We start from the raw sequence: 12,814 nt of genomic DNA on the forward strand, positions 1-12,814 counted from the left end.
CTGAGTTATATAAATGTTGATTTTTCCAGAATAATATCTTGTTGAAATCATCGTATGGCTTGGGCATGTTTTATTGTTATCTCTGTTATTTTTATTCCAGCAGGGTCTTTATAATAGTTTTTTACTTTAGTTCCTTTTTAAAAATAGCTTTTAAAAAATCCTTAACATTTAGATATGTGATTATTTTACAAAGAGAATTTTCAAACACTTTGAATGGTACTACTTAATACATGGAAACTGATTATCAAACATTTAAATTGAAACTGTTTGTACCTGTGAACTGGTTTTTACTAAAAGCTGGAATACTGTGATTATTGGTCCCTCTGTGGAGTAACTGCAAAATCTATGTTATACTCTCAACAGTCCTGTTTATATATGTTATTGGGGTGCCTATTACTCTGTTGGAAGTCTTTTCACTGTATCTGGAAATGTAGTCCACCTCCTGAGGAAAAAAGGGAAAAAATAGTAGCACTTAATACCATTATTCCCACAGAGCTTCAGAAATCGGCACAAAAGTTTTCATGTTAATCTCACAAATGCTGTTATTTTGAATTTATTTCATTTCAAAACAGTATTCAGTGTCTTTTAATGAAACACAGAAGCTGAAACAGGGTCAGCGTTATAGAAGAGGGAAATGAGAATGATTTTAGGAGTTTGTATTAAATAGCAATGGTCGAAGGGAAAATCGGGGCTACTAGTAACGAGCATTTGTTTCTAAAAAAGAATCTGCCCTCGTCCCCACCGAGTGGTCTGGTGTTTTGAAGGTTATAGGTAAAGTCAGACATGACTGGCTTGCTATTATTTTCCTGTAGGGAAACCACGTTTAGAAGATTTCTCCTGTGCTCTCTCAGTTACGGGGGGTTGTGTATAGATTTAGAGTAGACTCACCCTGTTAGTCTGCAGGAGTCTTTTGCCTTTATGAACCTTGAGCACATTTAGGGGTAAAGGGTGTCTCTTATCTCAGAGCTACAAGGTCAGAGTTTTGACTGTTATTCTGTCAGAGGGTGTGAATTGTAGCCACTAGCATTCTCCTGGGATCTCATCTTTGCTAAAATCAGAATTCTAGGAAACAACAGCAAGCATTTAATAAGTATTCCAAGCTTCCAAGTAAATTTTTTTTTTTTTGTTAAACCAGTGGCTGCTTAATTTTGTGGAGTGGTTTTTCTTGTTTGTTTCTGAATGTTACTTACTGACATGTACTCTTGCAGGCCGTGGAAATACAATTCTGAGTTGAGCGCTTAGGGGAAAAGCCAACGTAATAAAGAATTAAAACCTCTTGGATAGAAGAAACCCGTTTGTAAATTTTAGGTTGACAACTATCATTTTTAAACCCACTCACACATATTTTTCCTCACCAAAGCCCTTGAGTCTTGGACTAAATCTTTTAGTCTTGAGCCCTTTCTTAGTAAGTTGTGACTAAAGTCATATTAGAGCCAGTTTACATGGAAACATTTAATATCCTTAATATTATTTCTTAGGTTCATAATTTGTTAGATATTATGCACATCCTGCTATAGATGCTCTATGAACCCGTACTCCAGATGTTGACAGTTTAGAGCAACATCCTTTCAGCAACCTACGTCCTTCTCTCAGATCCTCATACCTCTTGTTGATATGAGGATACTACTTGTTGGATACCACTTTTTTCTCTAGACCACGGCCATAAGAGCATTGTGGTGGTATGAGGGCTCTCACGGGATCTCTGGAATTGGCCTAGATTCAGTATAGAGGCCCGAGCTGGGTCTCGTGGCTTTTGAGGCTGGGCAGTGGAGAGAGTGCTGATGCTGGGGGAGAGCCCATGGCTGACGGCATTAGCAGCTGTTGTCTAAAGCTCTTTTCCCTGACTAAGTGCAGTCTTGGGTAATGCCGTTCAGTGTTTGCTCCTTTCATTCTTCCCCCCACTGCCCCTCCCCTCCATCTTGCATTAAAATGAATGGTGATTGTTTTTTTCTTTTTTTTTCCCTTTATGTCTAATTTTTGTTTATCGTAAGGTTATACATCATGATAAACCCTCAGTTTTTCTACTAGGCTTACTGCAAACAACAGGCCCTGCCAGTGACCACTGTAACCATTGCCAGTTTCTTAGAGGCAACTGCTTACAGCTCTTCTGGCTTTTTTAGTTTAGAAACCAAATACCATGTTGATAATGCTACCTACATACATTTGAGTTTGATGCATTGTCTCTTAATATCCTACTTGGGAAAATGAGGATTTAGGGCAGTGCTTCTTCAGTTTTTGATCCCTCCTAAATTAGCTATTTCCTTTTTTTAAAAAATTATTTTTGTATCTTTATATTACTTTTACATTTTGTATTAGTTTGCTAGGGCTGATGGTGATTAAGGGCCCTTTCACTTCGTGATTTTACTGGGTAATATCTTTCTACATCTTTTTATGTATCCTCTTTTTTCATTGTCAAATTTACTCATTTTTGCCTTTGCTTGTCTTCCTTTCCGTTTTGAAAGAAAATTTAGAGAACTGTTTTCTGTTCTTCTGCCACCAGCTGTGGCTTCTGTAGGCAGAAAGAACATTGGTGTCTCTAGTGTGGAATGCTTGAAAGGCATTTTAAAAACATTTATGTCTGTGACTGAAAAAGGGCACCATGAGAATATATGAGCTTTAATTGTTAACATTCTAGAAGTCCATAAGATGAAGCTGTTTTCCTGTGAAAGAATACCAAATGGGCTAAAAAAGAATAGTATGCTACATAATCTGGTCCTGAATTAGATGATTTAGAAACTATACGGATGTTCAGAGAAAGGAAAAAATAAAATTGGCTGTATATAGAGATTCCTTGTTTTCAGCCAGAACAAGACTTCATTCTTTGGGCGTGTTCCTTATGGTGTTGTACCTGTTTTATAAAATCATCATTGGTGTAAGTTGGTGCTCCATAAGCATTCATTGGATTGAAGTGAATATACTTTTCTGTACCAGTTATTATCTATCGCTACTGGATAAGTATTTGCCTCAAATGAGATAATGTATGTTAAAATGGAAAAAAACTAAAAAGTGTTAGGCCAGCATAAGGTGTTGCTAAATAACCACATCATTTGACCATTGTACGGAAAACTCTCCTAGACATGCAGTAAACAGTTACAACCACATCAGAGTACAAAACAGAAATGATCATCCCCACCACAGAATTCCTATGGTGATATGCACAGACTGCAAAAGAACCCCAGACTCATACATTTATAGAACCAGTTGTTGAATATTGCTTTGCTCCTTAAATTCATTGGTATAAAATTGTTCTTTAAGTATTATTGGGAGATGGAATAACAGTGGTCAAGAGAGCTTAGGCTGTGGTTTCAGATAAATTGAGTTGCAAGTCTTCACTCTTCTATTTATGGCTCTGTGACAATAATCATCTGTAGAATTAGCATACTGGCTTGAAAAGTCTCATGTTCATTGTTTATAGCTCAGAGAGGGTATAATAATATGACAACTATTATTAGCATTTTTACACTTCACCATTTATGGACTTCAGTATATATCTTTCGATTTAGTTCTCCAAGGTCCCTTGACTCTATGTTTTTTGCTGTTTCCAATTCGTCACATTTTCTCTCGAAAAAAAATTATAATTTTCCTTGAAAAGTTAGAATTGCTATCTTCAAATTAAAGTTGGTTAAACATTTTCTCCAAGTATTTTATGTTTTTTGCTTATACTGTTTCTTTCTTTCCTCCCCTCCCCTTTCTGTATACTGTGTAGGAGTAATGAGTTTTCTAATTTTGTTCTCAGTCCTAAATGTAAAACTCAAAATTTTAAGTGATAACCTTTCTCCTAGTGTTCTGGGATTGGCAACTAAGATAATGTTCTCTCCATCCATATTCTTCCTAGTGACAGAGACTTCAGTCACATCTCCTTTCAGTCCTTGTCTTTCTGTCTGGAGTGAGTCCTGTATGGCAACTCCCTTCCCCTCAATCATTTTTGAGCCATTCTTTGAGTCTTCTCTATTTATGTTTTTTCATTGTTGTACCTGACAGTACTGCATATAGTATTCAAGTGATGGAAAAAACATAGTTCTATAATAAGGTAAAGAGTGTTTTTTTTCCCAGTATACTCCTGATGGTACTCAGCATTTTCTTGACTTTATATCGAGCATTTTTAAAGTTTATAAATTAACATGCAGTGCAGTCCATTTCTAAAACGTACCGTTCTGTGTGTTTTGATAAATATATCTAATCAGATGTATACAAATATATAGTCACATAACCACTATCTATAGAACAGTTACCTTACTCCCCAAATTTTACTGTGCTTCTTTTCAGTCAACCCCATCCATCACCCTTGGCCCCTCACACTGATCTGCTTCTGTGTAGTTTTGCCTTTTCTAGAGTGTCATGTAAATGGAATCATATGGCCTGTGAGTCTTGCTCTTGTGTGTATCAGTAGTTCATTCCTTTTTTATTGGTGATAATATTCCGTAGTATGGTTGTACCACAGTTTATTTATCCATTCAACAGTTAAAGAACATTTGGGTTGTTTTCAGGTTCTGGAAATTACGAATAAAGCTGCTGTTAAACTTTTGCCTGCAGATTGTGTGAGCATAAATCTTCATTTCTCGTAAGTATCCAGGAGTTGGCTTGCTAGGTTGTGAGGTAAGTTTAAACTTAACTTGTTTACTTGTAAACTGAACTTGTTAAACTTTATAAGAAACTGCCAAATAATTTTCCAAAGTGGCTGTACCATTTTGCGTTCCCATCAGCAATGTGCTCTCTATCCTCGTCAGTGCTTGATATTGTCAGGTTTTTTCTCCTAACCCTTCTAATAGGTGTGTAGAGGTATATCTAGTCGCCATTTGAGTTTGCATTTTCCTGATGACTAATGATGTTGAGCATGCTTTTATGAGCTTATTTACCATTTGTATATATTCTTTGGTGAAGAGCCTGTTAAAATTTTTTGCCCATTTAAAAAAATGGTTGTTTTTTTTTTTAATATTGAGTTTTGAAAGTTCTTTACATATTCTTGTCAGAAGTCTTTTATCAGATGTTTTGATTTGTAAATATTTTCTCCCAGGATGTGGTTTGTCTTTTCATTTATCAATTTTTCTTTGATGGATTGTTCTGAGCATTGATTTTAGTACTATACAAAAAAAAGCTTTTAAAATGAGCATCTAAATATGTCTATGTGCATTAACGTAGAGGTGTGGTTTTGATTATTCTATTTTCTTGTTTTCCTTCTTTTCTTTGACTTTGCCTTCCTCCTTTCATCTTCTCGCCCCCAAACACACACACACACACACACACACACACACACACACACACACCTTATTTATTTTTAAATTAGGTCCGTTAGGACAATACAGTAAATATCTATGTTCTGAAAAAATCAATCTTGTCACACTCATGTTTAACGGACTTGGAAACAGTGCAGCTGTATGGGGAAATGAATTCTGCTCTCTGTCAAAGTCGTAAAGGACTACTTGTTTTAACAGCTACTGAGGATGGAGGGAGGCATTTATGCCATGGTCATATAGCTTGTCAAAACTGGATATGTTCCTGTGTTTAAAATATTTGGGATTTTCCAGAAGTTACCATTTCCTCTTGCTCCTTCTTAAGGAGGGCTTGGTTTCTGATTACAGTTAACCCCTGCTTCACTGTTCAGCTGACTCTGAATAGACTTAAAACATTTAGCCATTTAGATAAATGGCTGAACTTCGTAAGTCTTAGCATTCCATTTGCAAATGGTGGACGTTTAGAAATGTATTTACGTATGTGTAACTGGATTGTTTCGGATTTCTGTCTTAATGGAATAGGTTGGTTCTAAGATTTCTAAAAATTGATTTTCAGGGAAACCTGAAGACAACAGCCTATTCTGTTCTTTTTGAATTGATGATAGGAGATAATATATGTCAAAAGGTCCTCATTTTTACTCATTAAAGAGCTAGAATTTATATATACACATCTAAAATGAATTAGAATTTCATAAACATAATTTATATTTTTCTACTCAGTCATTTTCGTTTAGCTAAGGTTTTTATTATAAAGGCATGCCTTGTAGAGACATAGTTTTCCTACGAAGAAGCTATTGTTAAAGACTGATAAGAGATTAGGATCAGGGTCATTTTATTTAACAACGCAAAGTTATTAGCAGAAGTGGCTTTGGGCGTAGAATTTTAATTTTGTCTTTTAAAAAACCTTTTAATTTGGCCTTTCTTTAAGGAAGTAGTTTTTGCTATTTAAGTGATGTGTTTGACCAAAAGCCATATTAGAATTATTATTTTAAAAATAACATTTTTAATAGCAGAGATATTTCAGTCCACTATGTGGAAATGAATGGTTTTGTGTTAACCTTGACTTTTAAACAGGTGTGTTGCAAGAACCTTCTTGGTGGGATGAAATAACCATGAACATGAAGTCTTCCAGTGACCTCTTTTAAAGTCTCATGTACTGTAATTAACTACCCTTTAAATATAAAGGTTCTGTTTGTACTGCTAATTAAATTCATAGTTAAGACTTGTAGGGCAGCATTTAATTTATGTGTTGTTTTGTTCTGGGACTTCAGTAACTTAAAAGGTGATATGAAGGTATAAATAGTGAATTTTCATTAAAATGTACTAGAAAAATGCATGCTAAACTCTCAGATAATAACTTGACTTGTCTAAAAACTAAACATATGGCTAAAAGAGAATTCAAAATTCCTTATTTCCCTGGCTATTTACTACTGTTTTACTTTAGGCTCTATGATTTACCCATTGATACTGATTTGACTTCGGAGACATTTTAAAACGTAATAACCTTTGCTTGAATACATCAGGTAGATTACTTTATTTAGTGTAGGACGCTGATATACTACAAATAAAAAAATAACTGCGTTTGTTATAGTTAATTCAGAGTAGGGGTGACTTCAGCCTATGTGCCTTAACCTTTGTGTGTCCATTTCTCTTTCCTAAAGGATTCCAGAAATTTATTTCAGCAAAAATAAAGTTTTAGGACAGGGTATATGTATTTGAAATGCAAATAAAATATTGCAACAATGTTGATTAGAAGAAAAAAATTTTTAGTATGTTAACAATGTTGTACAACCACCACCTCTATCTAGTTCCAAAACATTTTTCTTACCCCAAAAGGAAACCCTGTATCCATTAAACAGTTTTTCCCCATTTCTCTGTCCCTCCAGCCCCTGCGAACACCAATTTGTGTTCTGTCTCTATGAATTTACCTGTTCTGGATATTTCAATGTAAAAGGAATCATACACTCTGTGGCCTATTGTGTCTGATTTCTTTTACTTAGCACAATGTTTTCAAAGTTCTTCTACATTGTAGCATGTATCAGTACTTTATTCCTTTTTATAGCTGAATAGTATTCCGTTGTATAAACATACCACAGTTTGCTTACCTATTCTTCTGTTGATGGAAATTTGGGCTGTTTCCACCTTTTGTCTATTTCACATAGTGCTGCTATGAACATATGTGTATGTGTATTTGTTTGAGTACTTGTTTTTACTTCTTTTGGGTGTATACCCGGGAGTGGGATTGCTAGGTCATATGGTAATTCTGGGTTTAACTTTTTAAGGAAATGCCACACTGTTTTCCTCAGTGGCTGTGCCATTTTACATTCCCACCAGCAGTGTGTATGAGGTTTCCTGTTTCTCTGCATCGTCACCAACACTTGTTATTATCTGTTTTGTTTTGTTTTTATTCCAGCCATTTTAGTGGGTGTGAAGTGGTACCTCATTGTGGTTTTGATTGGAATTTCCCTAATGAACAGTGATATTGAACATCTTTTCATGTGCTTGTTGGCCATTTGTATAGCTTTGAAAGTTCTGTTCAAGTTCTTTGCTCATTTTTTAATTGGGTTGTTTGTCTTTTTGTTATTGAGTTGTAATCGTTCTTTACATATTCTGGATACTAGACCCTTATCAAATACATGATTTGTAAATATTTTTCTCCAATTCTATAGGTTGTCTTTTCATTTTCTTGATAATATCCTTTGAAACACAGTGTTTTAAATTTTGATGCAATTCAATTTATCTATTTTTTGTTGCTTTTGCTTTTGGGCCAAATCCAAGGTCATGAAGATTTACCACTATGTTTTCTTCCAAGAGTTTTATGGTTTAGGTCCTCTGTTTAGGTTGCTGATCCATTTTGGGTTAACTTTTGTATATGCTGTGAAGTAGGTGTCCAGCTTCAGTCTTGTGCACGTGGAGATCCCGTTGTCCCAGCACTATTTGTTGACTAGACCATTTTTTCTTTTGAGACAGGAAAGCGTGAGTCCTTTAACTTTGTTTTTCTTTTTCAATATTGTTTTGGCTATTTGGAGCCCCTTGGAATTTCATATGAATTTGAGGATTGGTTCTCCAATGGCAAAAAAGGCTGTTGCAATTTTGATAGGAATTGGATCGAAGCATTAGATCACTTGGCCATTTTAGATAGCAATATTTAGATAAAATTTATTTAGTAAACATTATTTAGATAAAATTGCCATTTTAACAATATTAAATATCCAACATGAACACAGAATATCTTTCCCTTTGTTTAGGTCTTCTTTAATTTTTTTCAGCAGTGTTTTGTAGTTTTCAGTGTACAAGTCTTTCGCTTCATCAGTTAAATTTATTCCTCACTGTTGCTTTTGAATGCTATTATAAATGTAATTGTTTTCCTGATTTCCTTTTTGGATTGTTCATTGCTGGTGTATGGAAACACAACTGTTTTTTGTGTGTTGATCTTAGACCCTGGCAGAAGGGACATTTAAAATTTTGAAGGATAGAATTTGATAGCCAAAATAATGTGGGAGAAGTATATTTTAAGCACAGGGAACTCAATTGAGCAGGCATTTATTAAATTACCTTCACGTGTGGTTAGTAGGGGAGACAAAGAAGAACTGTATTAGGGGGAAAAAGCATATATAATAACCCTAAAAGAGAACAGATTATGAGTGTAGGGAAGTGTAGGGAAAGGGCAAAGGAAAGATGACTCTAATCCAAGTTTAATGATGTTCCCTGTTTTGTGAAAACAAGTGGACTTTTTAGTCATGCCATCAAATATTTTATGGTTAAATGAAGTAATGAAGGTGAAAATACCTCAAAAACTGGCGCAGCATTATAGAAATGTAAAGTGAGGTTATTAATCCTATGCTGTTGGTTTTCATATCAATTTGTGTAATAGTCAGCTAATAGGGAAGCCAATTTGTTTTTAGGGACTTTGGCTGGTTTTAAAGAGTTAATCAGCAGGAGATTGTGACCTACTTGCTTTTAGGAGCAAAGCTATTTACTTATAATCATTAAACATGCCTTCAGTATTGAGATATGTATTGTATGGAACTGTCTAGCCTTTATTCTTCCCCTTTTCACATTTTATTTAAATCATTGGAACGATAGTTTCTGTAATAGAATTTTTTTGTAATTCACAGTTTCTTGGGAGTACAGCTATTAGGGCTGTGTTACTATTCCTGTACTGCTGTAGAAAGGTTAATGTTTTTATTTGTGCTTGCTACAGGGACATTTATTGAAAGGAAAAAAGAGATCAACTTTTAAAAAGAGAGACAAGGGCTATAAAAGAATCTTCCCCATGGTCTATTGTAATTGTATGTTTAGTCAGAGAAATATAAAAACACTTAGCTCTTGTGTAGAAATAGTTTCATTTAAATATAGTATTCCTCCACTTGTACCGAAGTGGAGATAAATTCAGTCCTGTTCAGAATCACAGGTTGAAAAGTTGAAAAACTTCAGATTAGATTAACTTTTATGTGATATATAAGTAGGACCGAAGGATGTAAAAAAATTCCTTAGAATTAGGGGACGGCAAAGTTCCCACTCTGTCTTTCACTGTTCGTCGTGTCCACAACAGATATTGCTAATGACTCACAGCTTTTCTGGTGAATTTTGGACGCGACTGGAGAAGGTTTCTCAGGCTATGGCTTCAGGCGGTGTTTCGGAGTTAGTCTGTCGCAGGAAGCCTGTTTGCATCTTATATCGAATGTAAGTTTTAGGAGGGTAGTTTTCTCCTTCTTCATTTCATTCATCCCTCTCTCCCCAGTGCCTGGAACAGAGTCTGTGACACAAAGTAGAGACTCAGTAAATGTCAAAACAAATAAACAAAGGGATGAATATCTGTCTTAGTGTTTGTGAGACAGGCAGGCTTGAAGATGGGCACTTGGATTCCTTTGTTTAAGCGTCAGAATCTGGTCCTCTTTACGTGGCTGTCTGTGTGTTTTTATTAGCTTAGGTCAGCACAGTCTGTCTTCTGGCTTCGAATGTTCTTGCATGTTCTTCATCCTGAGCGTGGCTGATCTGGACGTGTGCCACACATATGGTTGACATCTTATAGTAATGGAGATGGAAATACATTTGATAGCTTGATCAGTATTCATTTCCCAATATATAATAGCTTAATTTTGTTGAATTTGCATTTAAAATATTATAGACAGTATGCTAATTACTGTGATGTCAGTGTGGATTAGACAGCTGACAGAGCACACATTTGAGGACCAACATCTGTGCCAAAACACCTTTAATTGCGGTAGGCTTTGATGGCCTGATTTTTCCCATAAATAAATTCGTTATATTGGAACTGTTCAAATCTCTGAGAATAATAAACCATCAACTTTTTCAAAATCTGTGCTACATGAAGAATAAATGTCTTTTCCACTTTTGCTTAAGTTCTGTTATTTTTTAAGATTGCTGTTAGGCAAACATGCTTTTCATAGAATCCCTTAGCATTAAGTAAATGCTTGTTTTAATTATAATTTATATATATATATATATATTTTTTTTTTGTGAGGAAGGTCAGCCCTGAGCTACCATCTGATGCCAATCCTCTTTTTTTTTTTTTGCTGAGGAAGACTGGTCCCTGAGCTAACATCTGTGCCCATCTTCCTCCACTTTATATGGGACGCTGCCACAGCATGGCTCACCAAGTGGTGCGTCGGTGCGCGCCCGGGATCCAAACTGGTGAGCCCCGGGCGACCGCAGCGGAGCGCACACACTTAACCGCTTGTGCCACTGGCCGGCCCCTATAATTAATATTAAACTCTTAATATTATTCATCTAAGAGATTCTGGTATTTTTCTGATAGATACCATTGTCAAGAGATTTTGTAATTGGAGTTTAGAAACATCTTGTATTTTATCAAGTTGGAAGCTAGGTATCCGTAGTCCCTGAACTGTTGCATTAGGGCTATGTCACATTTTTTAATGTATTTCAGATTACTGTATAGTAGAATACACTTATTCTGTGCCAAGACAGTATATTTACAAAGCATATGTTTTTTGAGGCATATGTTTGTTATTGCCTACAAAAGAGAAGAATGCACAGATCCTCTCTGAGTTTTCTCCTAGAACTACCTTTGGAAGAGGCTGTATGAGAAGGCACAGGCTTCTCATTGATTTGTAGTTGAATATGAGTTTTGGCTTTTGTAGCCTTTAAGATAACTTAAGCTAAAGCCATATCAACAAAACATGAAAATAAAGAGTTATAAAGTTCAATTAGATTTATGATTTGGTAGTTGAAAATATCACATGGTTATATAGTGATGATTTTTAAAAACAATGATTTAAATCATTTTTATAAAAAACAATGTGCTGACGATCTAAGAACAGATGAAAATGATGTATGTTTTCATATTATTTGTGATGCTTTGTAATGGGTTTGAAGTTACAGCTGCAACCTTTGTCATACCCTTGGGAGAGGGTAGATTGTGCAAATAAAGAGAGCAATTCCTTTTTTTAGAGGAGAAATGGTTGTCTTTCGATGCTTTCAGTAACGTGATGAAATCCAGAGCTAAGGTCTTGGCAGGCATTGTGTGCAATTAAGGAGATTAAAAATGAAACTGATTTTCAAGTAGGTCTATGGCTAAATTATATTTACCATGTTTAATAGTTTATACGGGTCAGTTTATTTATAAGACGTATCGAAAAGGTCTTATTGAGGAGTTAAAACCTATACGCAGGAATCAGTTCGAGAACAGTGCACAAGGTTACGTAACCAACTATACTTCAATTGTGTAGGTCAAACCATAATTACTTTAGAATTTTAGATAAGGGAGATAGCAAGGTTGGCTGCTGTGATTGTTGGTAGTGATTTTTGTAAGGTGTGGACAGTGTGTAGCCCAGTGGAAAGAGACCCCGCTGATAGACAGGCAACCGGGCTCTAGTCCAAATTCCACCATTAGGGACATTTATGACGTTGGTCAAATCACTTAACTCTCTAAACCTTTAGTTTTTTTCCATTTTTGAAATGTGTGTGGGATCATTTTTATTTCTAAGATCTCTTCCATTCGTTATGCTAAAAAAGATTTACCAGATGAAAAAAAAATTTAATGAAAATGTTGGCTTTTCTAAACACAATGTTTAAGGATGGTTTAGGTTTCTTCAAACACCTAAGTTGGTTGGTTTTCCTAAATATGTCTTCTTTAATGATAATAGATTGTCACTGTGATGTGACTTTAAATTTAGTTAATTTGTTAAAAAATATTTAAAGTAAAATTTTAGTTGGCATTGATAGTTTGGATCTAACAACCTAATATTTTCAAATTAGGAAAAATTTGAAGCTTTCAAAAGTAGTGCATCATTAAATATGAGAACATATTAAAGTGTAGGATGGTTTAAATGATCTGTTATGCCACTACTGAGCAGTAGCAGAACCAGCCCTTGTGGGCGTTCGCTGCTGTCACTGCTTCATTTATGAAGGATGACCAGATTGAATCAGAAGCAAAAGTGGAGATTTTGTCTTGTCAGCCTATTTTACAGGACAGTGTTTTACATTTGGGGAGCATGACCTGTAAGTGGGTCGTAAAATTAATTTAGTGAGTCACGACCAGCATTAAGAAAATGTAATAGACGAGAGTATATCACATGCAGTAACAGTAAATACTTTTT

The 12,814-nt window shown here is 35.2% G+C and overlaps 1 protein-coding gene across 15 annotated transcripts in view; it reads left to right on the top strand.

The window, feature by feature from the left end:
• NCOA2 (nuclear receptor coactivator 2) overlaps positions 1-12,814 on the top strand; it is a 283,737-nt gene that overhangs the window by 34,300 nt on the left and 236,623 nt on the right. For 2 of the 15 annotated variants that reach the window (XM_087420443.1, XM_087420450.1), the window contains exon 2: positions 4,488-4,596. The exons of 11 other annotated variants lie outside the window; for them this stretch is intronic. The gene's annotated coding sequence lies outside the window, so the exon portion shown is untranslated. The remainder of the gene's footprint in view (positions 1-4,487; positions 4,597-12,814) is intronic. 2 more of the 15 variants (XM_087420444.1, XM_087420451.1) reach the window with 1 other exon arrangement.

Source organism: Ceratotherium simum, chromosome 31, assembly GCF_057802395.1.
Source record: "Ceratotherium simum simum isolate JZ-2026a chromosome 31, ASM5780239v1, whole genome shotgun sequence".
Taxonomy (NCBI): Eukaryota; Metazoa; Chordata; class Mammalia; order Perissodactyla; family Rhinocerotidae; genus Ceratotherium; species Ceratotherium simum.